The sequence below is a fragment of the Rhipicephalus microplus genome, chromosome 4 (assembly GCF_043290135.1).
Source record: "Rhipicephalus microplus isolate Deutch F79 chromosome 4, USDA_Rmic, whole genome shotgun sequence".
Classification (NCBI taxonomy): Eukaryota; Metazoa; Arthropoda; class Arachnida; order Ixodida; family Ixodidae; genus Rhipicephalus; species Rhipicephalus microplus.
In genome coordinates this window covers 171850250-171863374 of record NC_134703.1, presented here as the reverse complement: position 1 = coordinate 171863374, position 13125 = coordinate 171850250, and the positions used below count along the sequence as shown (strand labels likewise).

The 13125-nt window shown below is 47.3% G+C and overlaps 1 long non-coding RNA gene and 1 pseudogene across 1 annotated transcript in view; both read left to right on the top strand.

Annotated features, from left to right (window-relative positions):
• The window catches only part of LOC142814686 (uncharacterized), a 449682-nt gene that overhangs the window by 283613 nt on the left and 152944 nt on the right, over positions 1 to 13125 (top strand). The window lies entirely within an intron of this gene.
• On the top strand, positions 11819 to 12692 carry LOC142814033 (uncharacterized; annotated as a pseudogene).

Sequence of the window (13125 nt, the reverse complement as noted above, 5' to 3'; positions counted from 1 at the left end):
AACGTCAGTGGCTACTCGTGATTCCACGTCATCTGCGATCCGAAATTTGTTCCACGTTTCATGACGACCCCCAATGTGGACACGCAGGTTTCCTGAAGACTTATTCTCGCATACGTCTCCGATATTACTGGCGTGGCATGTACCGTTTTATACGACAATACGTTCGGGCCTGCTCGACGTGCCAGAGACGAAAAACTCCCCCTTGTCACGCCAGCGGTACCTTGCTACCCTTACCATGCCCATCCCGACCATTCGACCGCGTCGGCATCGATATCTATGGTCCCCTTCCCAACACTGCTGACGGTAACCGCTGGATCATAGTTGCCGTCGACCATCTCACGCGGTATGCCGAAACTTCATCCCTTCCCTCGTCTACAGCAAAAGACGTTGCGACTTTCGTTCTTCACAACATCGTATTACGTCATGGAGCACCTCGGGAGTTACTGAGTGATCGTGGTCACGTATTCTTGTCAGACGTCATCACAGCATTGCTGCGTGAGTGCCACGTCGTTCACCGCACTACAAGCCCCTATCATCCCCAGACCAATGGAATGACAGAGCGCTTCAACCGCACCCTTGGTGACATGCTGTCTATGTATATCTCGTCAGACCACTCCAATTGGGACCGAGTGCTCCCGTTTATCACGTTCGCTTATAATACCGCCATTCAAAGCACTACTGGGTTCTCTCCTTTTTTCCTCCTTTACGGACGCGAACCTTCTTGCACTATGAACACCATTCTTTCGTACAAACCTGACTCCTCAGAGTCCACGACTTTGTCTCAAGCCGCTACATACGCTGAGGAATGCCGCCAACTGGCAAGATCATTCACAACCTAAGACCAAGGACGCCAAAAGCACCACCATGACGCATCAAATAACACTACTTCCTACGATCCAGGTTCACTCGTCTGGCTGCATGTTCCTTCTGCTACACCTGGCCTTTCTACCAAGTTGGTCCCCAAGTATCACGGCCCATATCGTGTGCTACAAAAAACGTCACCGGTGAATTACCTCATCGAGCCACTGGAACCATCTTCTGACCAACGTCGTCCTGGCCAGGAAATTGTCCACGTCTCGAGACTTAAGCCCTGCTACGACCCTCCCGTGTTTACTTGTCCATAGGTCGCCAGGATGGCTCCTTATTTCGCGGGGAGTAATTGTAATGAATTAATGAATCTGAATAACGGACGCTCTGCTGGCGATGAAGAAGACGATGATGATCGGTGGCTGCAGTAGTAGCTCGCGCACGCCGCTCGCCATTAGCCAGACCTGCCTGATAAAGGACATTTTGCCAAGCTACGTCTGAAGCTTTCTCGACCTACAACACCTCTATTTTAATATATATAAATATATATATATATATATCAAGCCTTGAAAAAGAGTAACTTAAAAGTATTGGCAGATCCCGCGTATACAGAGAGAATCGATGATATGCGAAGCACGAATGAGGAACATTGATATGTCCCTCTAAAATCAGCACAATGTTACGACGTGGAGGTAAATGGTGCCTACCTGACCGACGTGTCATGATTATCAAGTTTCGATGTATCTTTTACCTTCGTCATCTATTAACGTCACGTGATACCAAATTTAGTATAGATAGATAGGAAACTTAGCAAGCTATGAGCGTGGTATGTTGTCATTTTCCTAAATGACACGCTTGTCAGCATACTCATGTTTGCACCAGTCATATACTTTCGTCATCCATTGACGTGACATAACACCAAATCTCTTATATGTGGAGTTAGCCAAACGGGTGCGAGAACATCATGAAGGGCCCTATGTACTTCAATGTAGAGTTGACGCGCGCGCACGGTGGGCACAGCGACGCTACGTTAGCAAAACGCGAGCACTCTATAATCTGACGCCAGGCGCGACCAGCACAACCAGCGTCCATTGGAGCGGCCCGACGGCCACCGGCGCGAAATGCGATGGGCTGCATTTCGCGTCCGTGCGTTACCCAGACAGCATGGCGTCTTCCTCTTTTCGTGACGGATGGATGCCCGACGCACTGAAACGCACAAGCATCAAAGCAACGCAGTGCGGCGCGCGCCTGCGAGTTTATGGCAAGAACGGCGCCTGGCGCGGCAACGCTGGCGTGACGCGACGAAATTTGTTTCGAAATGGCTTGACAGGCGCGCTTGGCGGCCTGATCACGTACATCGCCTTACGGTGCGTGGACTCCTCCACGCGCCGTAAGGCAATGTCTCACGTGCGTCTTGGGCTTTCACGTGAACGATTGCGCTGAAGTTACACGGCGCACTAATACATTTCGCTCGCTGTATATCTCTCCGTTCGCGAAAAGAGCGGGTTTTTCAAACAGAGCGTAGTAACAACTGTAACGCTAGTAAGTTGGCGCTAATCCTTTGCATACTTTTACGTGTACGTTTTGTGTGTTCTTTGTGTTTAAACAGCGCAGTAAGTGTTGAGCTGTGAACATCGTTAGCCTGCGCTTGTACTCTGTGTTTTCCTTTTGTGAGCTATTTATTCTTCAGTAGCATGCTGCAGGTGCCGATCTCCTACATCTCAATGTCACGCCAAACTCCTACATCTCAATGTCACGCCAAAAGCGGTAGTGTAGCCGGATGCATTACAGATGCTCTCAAGAATTTGCGGCCTTCAGCGACAGTGCCTCTCACACATTGCCGCTACTTTCTAAGGCCTCTCATAAACACATACTATCCTAACCATGCAGCTTTGGACTCTTGTACGAGTTCGCACGAGATAGCCTTGATCTGCGCAGAGGGCTTTGTGGTGCTATTCAAGCAGGAATACCAAAGCGTACGTAGCCAAGGGTATGGATATGAAGCATGTCGGAGGCTGAAGCCTCTTGTCGAGGTGGCCACTAGTTTGGACACGCTGCAGGATCCACTTCGTGTGTCGATATTTGCTCACGACGCTGGAACCATTGAAGACACGTGATACGCTTGCGCGAATAGGCTTTATCGATCGCTCGGCTGCCTTGCCCAGTGCAAATGAACCACGCTTGGGGCGTGCTTGGCTGAATAGTATCTGAGCAGGGGAGGGTGAAGTGCAGTGTTCTGTCATGAGGTGTCCAGCATGACTAAATGCTTTGAATAAACGCGTAACCGACAATCCCCAAAGCCAATGCTTTCGATCGATACATGCAAATAATAGGAAGTGTCATCATCACCATTAATCATCATCACTATTTATCAACCACCTCTTCGCACCACTCGCGCCGCTCATGCCACCGGCACACGGGTAGCGGTTGTGTTACCTCCCGTCCATTGTACTCACTAATTGTGAAATCAACATTTTAATCAATTGGAAAAAATCTGCAAAAAAGAAATGTTTTCAGCATTATTAGAGCACTATAGTAACCACCTGTGATATTTATGCTCACTCAACACATCTTTTTTTTCTCTTTTTTCTGTTTTGCAACATTATGTATTTACGCTCTTGTAACGGCTGCTGGAATCGAAACATGAGCTAAGACGGCGCAGTGTGTCGTCCTCTTTCTTGTCCGTGTGTCTTTACGCTAGCAATATACTGGAAGTCTAGATATTGCGATTGTGAAAAAGTTTGGGAATTGTGATTCTTAGAAGTGGTAAATATTACAAAGAGAATATCACGCGTCTAAGAAATAATGATACAGCTTGTTATCTGCAGCAAACTGTGACAGACCGAATAGGTTTCTTTCTGAAACTCAGATATTCAACATCAGTGGCTAGTGTGGGGCGAAAACGGGCGGCAATTTAAATAAGAATAAACGGCTATACAAAGATGAAATCACAGTAACTTTTCTGCTGCATTGCTTCTCATTCTATAGGCTGCAACGCTCGATTGGTAACGTATACGTGACGCACTGTATACAGCGCCGTTGAAGGCATCTACTTGCTTTGCATGCATAATAGTACGCCTACAGGTACACTTTCCAGTAGGAAGGTTTAGCGACGTGAAACCCATAAAAAATTAATTCATATATTTTTGACGCATTGCAGTGGTCGTAGCGAATATATCATTAGGGAATTAACAATGTCCTCTTTGGTCACTTTTCAATTGAACCTTCATGCGCGCACATCTTAGAAGCACGACGTATATAAATAAACTTCATATATAAATGAACGCTCCAACGGCTGAAGTTGTTAACAATTTCTCAGTGCCAGAAATTTTATAAGGAAACTGTTTAAAGAGCTATTCGCACGCATCATTAGAAATCTAACAGGCTGTCATAAGTCTTCACCTAACACGACCATAAGGCGAAAGCAATATTTTTTCACCAGCATAACCGTTCAATCAAAGCTCTCACATTAACAGCTGTAAAAACGCTGAATATAAACGGGTATGTGCCGAACAAATTGCGTGAATACTGCTATTTACCATGGTTTAGCTAAAGTGAAGAGGGCGACAGTTCCAGCTTCGTTGTAAACCTGCGCAAAAAAGACTGTTGTGGTCGAAATAATATAAAACTATACTACCACCCCAAAGCCTGAATGAATAGCTGAAAAAAAGCGTTTAATAACATCAGTGACACAACATATCTGAAAGGCTGGCAAAAGATATAAATGCGTAAGACAGACGAAACGAAGACCACCCAACTTACTGTTTGATCTGTGTCCGCAAAGCGCAGCTACTTGAATATTTTCTTCAAAGTAAATGCAGCTCCTGCCTTCCTCCGAAGGTTTTAAGCGCTTATGCGCTTTCGCTCTGCTTCTAAGACCGCAGACATTGCACGCTTACAGCACCTCACCTGGTTCTGCATTGCCTCTGTGATCTGCCCAGCTTTGACTAATCTACAAAGCCTTGCAACGACGTCATCATTAGTCACCATTTGGAGGCGTTAGCACGTGATGATGAAGATTCTTGTTTACTATATATACATCACTCGATTTACGCTGGCGTAGCCGGCGTTCACGGTCAATTTCAGCATGTGATGATGTATCCTATACCCCTGTCAGATGGGCACTCACGAACTCCTTTTAACTTCCTCGTCCTTACCACACCGGAGATTCGGTCCGTGCCACACAGCGTCTCTTACGTCGAGGAATTTAAACAGAGCTTTTCTCAAAAGGAGTTCGGTGATCTTTCTTAGTGGCGGAAAGGAGTACTCTCGTTTCCAGTAATATGTAGCTACGAAAAAAAAGCTTCAATTCCAAAACAGCCGCAGTCAGCACAGTAATAAGCTTATTTTCCATTAAAACGTTTTTATGCATAATGCGCTCATAACGTGCACTTAACGAAAAAGAAATGTGCGTACAAGTGTACATATATACTTCATACACCATGCCTCGCCAAATAGCCGCCGTGTAGCCATATTGAAACACCTTATGTGTCCGTGCCATCGCAGCGTGGCAGCCATCCTATCTGTGCGCACCATGTCATTCACATCTCTGCCAATCATTCGCTTTTTATTGCTGTGCTCCTCATTCTACCTCGACAAAGCTGGAGTTCATAGCAGTGGTTGACGCGAGTTTTCTTCCTTACTCATCGACGGCGGTAGCCATGCCGGCATCAGATGCGAACGGTTCTTTGATCCTTCCGCAGGGAGGACTTAGTGTACTGAATGCGAGACCTGTTCTCATTCGATATTGTTAAAAACATCGTGATCTAAGAGGTAGCGCAATTTTAAAGAGCTCGACGACAACATGCAGTGTGTTTGATATTCGTCGTACGTAGAGAAAAGGCGTACCAAAACAAACGCACAGCGTTGCCAGCATATTCCTGTGAAAATTACTGCCAGCTTGCTGGCTGGTGTACGCGTCTGTGATGAAAGACAAAACATTTTTAAGCGCGAATGCACTTTATAAGCGACCCTGAATCCGCCGTCCGAGGTGCGCCTCTTCCTCTTTCCTAGCAACCGTGCGAGGAGCGGAGAGGAGTGTCTGCAGCAACGGCGCAGTGACGTCACACACCACGTGATTGCGCGCGCTCCACCCTCCGCTCCGTGGCTGCGCGCGCCAGCCACGACTTGCCCGAAATCGGCAAGTCGTCATAGGTATGGATCCATCGCAGGCATCAACCTCGACTGCGATACCTCCAACAACGAGTACAATGCAATTGAATGCGAACATTGCACGCGTGGTTGAAGATGTCGCGCCAGTTGAAGACAAAGCAGCGCGGCGAAGGGCCCGTGATGCCGAGCGCAACGGGCGAAGCGGAGCGCGGACACAAACATCATTATACACTCTAAGGCAAAATTACACGAAAAGGAGTAACAGATCCCAACAGGCGCGCGCGTTGAACGGATAGACCGTTGAGGAGCATCAAGAAAGGGAAGCGTGTCGCACGAAACCACTTAGTCTCCAAACACGCTCCAAAGGGAGGAACCGCCTGCGGATTGCAGGCAGCGTGAAAAGCGTTGCCATGGTGACCAACCCTTCTTCTCCACCCTTCTCCTCCTCTGCAGGCTCAGTCTTCCCCCGTATTTTGCCAGCTACGGTTGGCGTTGCGTCGCGCTCGGAGTGCTCGGCCATGGCCGCCTGGAATCGACGATCTAAGAATGACGACATAGTGCTTGTGTGTATGCTTGGATGAGTGTGGGCTGCTGCTTTTGCGTTTCGCTGCACCCATGAAGTCTGGAGCAAGTCTCGACACGTCACCACGGTGCGCTGTATATCTCTGGCTTCAAGATAGTTACGACCAACACACAACAGGAACAGTCGGAAAGGCCATTATGGCGGCGGAGAAGACAACAGGCCTATCGATTATATACTTCGATTGAACACAGGGCAGAAAACAGCGCTGGATTCTAAGACAAGTAGGTTATCATTCTTTATTCTACTCTACTTGTCGCGTGTGCGATACGGATCGCGCTTGCCGGCAACGGGCTCGGTCATGTTGTATATCGCACGCACAAAATGCATCGCGAAAATCAGCTTCGACGTCTGCAGTTCGCCTGTGCTTTGCGACCGCCTGGAAATTGGCCGCCGTTGCCGTCGGCCTCCCGTACGCTTGCTCATCGAGTGCTCGCCTGTCTTCGCCGTCGCGATGGGTTCCGGGCTGACGATATTGGACTGAGACCTCGTCGCTGTGTTGGGGGTCGTCGAAAACACGTTGCAGCTTCTCATAAAGAACTTGGTTGTAGTATGTTGCGCGCTGTAAGTGCACCAGCAAGGGCTGGCGGGGCTTTCGGTAGCGTCGGAACTCACTGAAAATTAGTCGCCATTACAGTTGGCTTTCTCGTCAGTCGGTCGCAAGCAGCTCGGCGCCGTCCGTTGGCCGCGGCAGCAGACTCGCGTTTGCGCGCAGCACTCGCTCGAGTTTGTGAAAAAGGGCCGCATTACCATCGATTCCTTCAGCTCTAGCTCCAAATCAGCTCGGCGCTGTTCGTGGCGGCCGCCAAGCGTACGCTCGCTCTCCTGTTCGAATTTCGCTGACGGCAGACACTCCGCGTGCAGCACCGTGTTTGGTCTCGCGTTCGCTTGCTCGTGCTGAACGACGTCGCTCGCTTAGGACTCGCCAACTTGATAGCGGCTGGGTGGTTCGCGGAGTTGTGGCTGCGGCCGCCGCTACTAAGCTCTCGCCATACGGGGATTGAAATTAGTCTTTGACGATGTGTGAAATCGCGGTGAAATTATTAGCCTGCCATATCTCACGTATGCTTTCATTTCACCTTGCACGTATTTCTCATATGCATTTGTATTCATCCTCTGTCACGCATGACTCACTATTTTAGATACTTATTGCGCAGCCGTGAGCACACACCGTGCAGAAGACTGGGTGCGCTGGTGTCTGCGATGCCTGTCATCCATCTCTTTCGTCAGAGCAGTTTCAGAAGGACTGTGTGACATGTGAAGGTAAAGTTATTTGTGTGTCATATTTTAACGTCTGTTTTTATATTAACCTACACGTACTTGTCATATGCGTGCATCTTCATCTTCTGTCACGTGTGTCCAACTATTCTTACCATCTTATTGTACGTGCAGCCATGGGAACACAACAGGCAGAAGGCTACGTGCGCTGGCGTCTGCAATTTCTGTCATCTATTGCTTCCGTCGGAGGAGCTTCCCAAGGAGTGAACAAGATTTGACAACAAGACTGGACTTGTACACATCACCATGAATTCACTTAATAGCTTGGAAAAACCTTATATGTATATAGAAAAATAAAAGATTTCGGTGTCTCACTTTTGTCTTTCGTTGTTGCCGTCAGTTACACACAGGTAGCTAACTACTTCTTCGCGTGTTTTTTCTGCGCTATTTGTTGCTCACTGCGCAGAAAAACAGGCGAAAAAAAGTATTAGGCCTGGTGGAAAATAAACAAGAAGAATGTTTGAACTGGGGATAAAAAGTTCATCCGACTGGAGTATTTGAGTGGATCGAGCGTTCGTGCGGTGAGGTGGAACTGTGAGGACTAATGGTTGCCTGGTAAAGTGTAATGGTGGGGAATAACAGTTGCCCTATAAGGTGCGAATGTGAGGACTAAATGTTTGTTCTTTGAGGTGAACTGTGGGACGAACGGTTACTCACTAAGGTGTAAATGTGAGTACTAAATGTTTTGAGCTCGTCTGTGGGGACTAACTGTGCCGTTCGTCCTTAAAGCAATTAGTGATTGTGGCAGCCCCATTATTCCTCGAAAAGTCGAAACACACCCTTTTAACACCTTTTTGCCTCAGAGTGTAGTGCAAATTTACTCTCACATACACGCGTAAACTCATAAAGATTTCCCGAGAGGGTCTAATGGTTCCTTGGAATCGCAATGTGATCACACGGGGAGTTTACGTTAACTAACTGGCGAATTCCAACGGACTTTAACTTAACTCGCCCTCATAGCATCACCCCGTGCATTCGCACTTAACCATGTTTATCCTCGGGGAAATAGTTGCGAGTTTTTTTTTCTTGTTTCAGTGTACATAAATTACACCTCATGTAATCATGCTTAAGACTGGAAATGTTTTCAGAAGATTTTGGTGCGACATCTTGCATGCAAAAAAGGTGCTGCAGCTCCTAATGGGCCTCTGGCAGCTTGAATTCAAAGCTTGCGAAACTGCCATGTGACACAGGTGTCACATTTCCCTATTTCCCCATTTCCGTCGAACTTGTTAGGGGAGTTTTCGGTTGATGGAGTTTAACAGAGTTGGGCGGTGGCCGTGTGATAATTTTATAAGGGCTTCGCTTTAACAAACGTATATACGAAAATATCTTTTCACAAGATCCAATTGTCTATTATCTTCTAGATGCAGCTGTCGGGTCTAAGATTTAAAAGAAAAATCAAAGAGCTCGTGTTTCTTGTGAGTATTCCTCAGCTGAATTTGATGCCATTATGCTGTGCGTTGAAAAACCTTGTTATCCATCCCACTTGTTTTCTATGTCTCACTCTTGCGTGCATAATGTGCTTCATTCTGCCATAAAAATCGAAAGCAAGTCAGCGCATGTGAATCCACCATGTTGCTCTTATGAGTGTGGATTGGCGCTGCTACACTCTCGTTCTACAATGAACCAACTCGCCCTAGAAGAAGTTTCGATGAAGCCACTTCCAAGGACGCAATCTGCAACTATGACTGTGTGGCTTTTTGGAGGGATAAATATTTCGGCGTTCAAAGAGAACGAAATTATTGTAATAAGCTTGCTTCAAGCAGACCAACTTTAGGACCTTAGGTTGGAGAAATTACACCACCACGTTAAACGAAAAGGCCACTAGAACAACTTTCAGTGGTTACGTAGACATTGCTATACCAGTAACGAAAATGTCGCGAAGGACTTTGCCGCGCATAACCTCAAATCCACCTTCAAGGACATACGCTGCATAACAGACTGCTATACCTGTTCGCAGTCTCACAGTCAATCCGACAGAGTCCAACACGCCAAATATAATCAGTACCCGACTGCATCAACTAAGCTACACACCAACTCAAACCAAAACTGGGGCCGTCACCGGCGCCAAGCTACCCTTCTCTATGGACATTGGCTCGCAGTCAACTTCACGAAGTTCCCTACGTCAATCGCACTAGGAGACTTTGGTGTGCAATCCTTTCGGTGTGAAAAAAAACCACCCAATACAAGCTCTGCTACTGTCATGCATCGTTCATGTTCTAGGTCACGAAGACCTCGAGTGAAATGAACGTGAGCCGCTCATCAATGTACGAGATCTGAAGCCCGCACCATAAAACAACACCACCAGAAGATACACAATTGCTCCCACTAACTTATCCTGTCCTGTTGCAACACTATTACTTTGAACGCAGGTGACATACTCCCCCACATGCCAAGCATACAGCCGATGCATTCGTATCTTCTGAAGATACGAATGCATCGGCTACATGCGACTTTACAGCATTACCTTTACTCAAGATGCACTACTGCATCAATCTGTTGGTATACACTTTGTGCAGAACCTATAGAGGGCGCCTTGAAAAACGCACACAGTGCCACTTGTGCGGCGAGAACGCAGCGGCGAGAGCCTTAGGCGAGAGCCTGACAGCTATGGCGGCTCAAGCGCCCGTGGCTAGCGCGTTAGTGCTTCAAGCTGGGTTTAGAGATATCGTTATGGGATCATTTTTCCGCGATGCCACCAATAAAAAAAGGGGAAACCTGCACGAGATCCGCCACGTTTTTGACGTGAGTGAACGCTTTGATACGGCGTCGTCAGTACTAACGGCTAAATGCGTGCGTCAGTTGTGCGTCACCCAAGAGGCTTACTCCATAGTTATCGAGGTAAGCTCACATTCTTTCATGCTTAGACTAATATTGGTGCATGCCCACTGCACGTGTACTTGCAAAGTGCTCAGAATAATTGGAATCACCAATGGCTCTACGGCCACTCGTTGCGGAAACTTCGGCGAGTGGTCAGGTGGCGTAGTTATTTCCTCGCGGCTTGGTGCCATGTCAATACGCAACCACCGAGTATTTTGCTTGAAATCATCGCGTGTAGCAATAATTATAATTATCACTTTTCATCGCGTGTAGCAATAATTATAATTATCACTTTTACCTCGCCGCTCACGCGGCTGATGCCAAGAACTTGAGGTGCAGGCGAGAAATAATTGTCTTACGATCGGCCCCTCTTCGTCTTTCGTTTCAACTGATCTGGCGCCGACGACAACGACAGCACGGTCACTTCGGCCTCCATCAGTCCTCCTCATTTGCTACAACCTCGTACGTTGCTGCTCTTGGAAAGAAACATTGTGCTTTCGTCGCATTGATTGATTGATATGTTGGGTTTAACGTCCCAAAACCACCATATTGTTATGAGAGACACCGTAGTAGAGGGCTCCGGAAATTTCGACCACCTGGGGTTCTTTAACGTGCACCCAAATCTGAGCACGCGGGCCTACGACATTTCCGCCTCCATCGGAAATGCAGCCGCCGCAGCCGGGATTAAAAACCGCGACTTGCGGGTCAGCAGCCGAGTACCTTATCCACTAGACCACCACGGCGGGGCATGTGCTTTCGTCGCAAGAGTGTTCGCAAAGCTTCATTTTTTTTTTTCGTGGATGCTTTGCAGTTCTGTTACTTTGCATCCTAGAATGGTCCTGCCGAGTGCGCAAAGTGCTGCCGGGCCGCTAACACGCAACTCAGTTCGCCCGTAATTAGTCGTCCTATCAAATTAACCAAGTAAATTAATGACCTACCATTGCACTGCCTAAAATTTTGAATTGTAGATGACGAGTTAATAAGGGTCATTAAAACCTTCCATAAATCTTGAGCCATAGTAAAATACATTGCGCATGTTTCTTTTCTCTTCAGCTCGATGTCACTAAGAACGTAACACAAGCTCACTGCAACTGCCGAGGTGAAAGCTCAGGCTGCTGCAAACATGCAGTGGCAGTGGTTATGTTCTTCGATAAGGAGGACACCTCGGCAATGAGATCCGTCGAGAACGTGTGGAAGAGGCCATATGCCAAGCAGCTGCCAATGTACAACAAAGGCGTCTTGTTCTCCAAATTGTACTCTCCTAAACCCCCATACCAGAAGCTAGCGAGGCAACCCGTGCCCACAACCATCATCGATTCAAACTGCCCCTTGGGCATCATGCTCCGCCAAGAGCAAGAACTTGCTGAAAACCTGGCTCATTTGGACAAGGTGCTCGGATGGCTACGACAGCCGAGCAATATATTTGGAGCACAAAGCATCCCAGTCGAAGAAGTAAGCGATGACTTTATTCTCGAAGTCGTGGTCACTGAGAAAGAACGCAACGACATTGCTAAGTAGACAATTCTTCAAAGTGTATGTCCGCAGTGGCACTGCGCATGGTCTTTGAGAATTTCTGCCAGCTTCAAAGCTCACCGTATCAAGATACATCAAGCGGTCTTCGAAAGCATGGCACAGCAACTTCTTACAGCGCGATCCTTAAAAGCGCTCCATGTGCGTATGGCATATCAAAGGAGCCAGTTGCACGAAAGCAATACGAGTCCCCAACAGGCCGCAAGGTCATTCAAGTCGGACTTCTGATCAGCACTTCGCAGCCGTGGCTGTGCTGCAGCCCCGATGGCTTGATTGATGAAGAAGGAGGAATCCGCTTGCTGGAAATTAATGCCTCTTACAGGTGTGAGTCACGGCCTGTAGTTGGCCACGATATAGCGTCGACTGTCTCCACTTCAACTGAAAAAAGCTGACACTACGAGAAAGTCACCCCTACTACACGCAGGTTCGAATAAGCATGTATGTAGTAAATGCAAGCAGATGCGACTTCTACATGTGCTCACCAAACGGGTCAAAATGTATGGAAGTAAGAAGAAATAATTCTTTTCCGGAAGATGAAATGCGGAAAATGTGTGGGTTTTTTTAGGTAATACTTCGTTGCTGCGCTGAGGAAGAAAAGTTTGTGTGAATAACGTTTTTTTGTATGTGTTATGTGCAATAACGTGAAATCTTTTTCGTTGCTGTGTGCTCCAAGTATGGAAATGCAGGTACTGTGTTTTCAGTCACGCAGAGCACATCTGCCTTTTAATGCCTGAAATAAAGAGCCGAAGGAAAAGCCACTGACGTCTGCTACTTTATTGAAACAATCTGTTCGGCTGCACATACAACTCCATGTTCTGCATCGTCACTTTATTGTTTGTACAACATTCACAAAAGTGTACCGGGAAGAGGGGGGACTATCGAAATTACAGGTCTTCCTGTTCACTTCAATGCAAGTGCCAGCTAAAACAATTAAAATGTCACAGAAGTGATTAGAGCGTCAAACTATGTAATGTATGTAGAAAACGTTTAATCTTAGC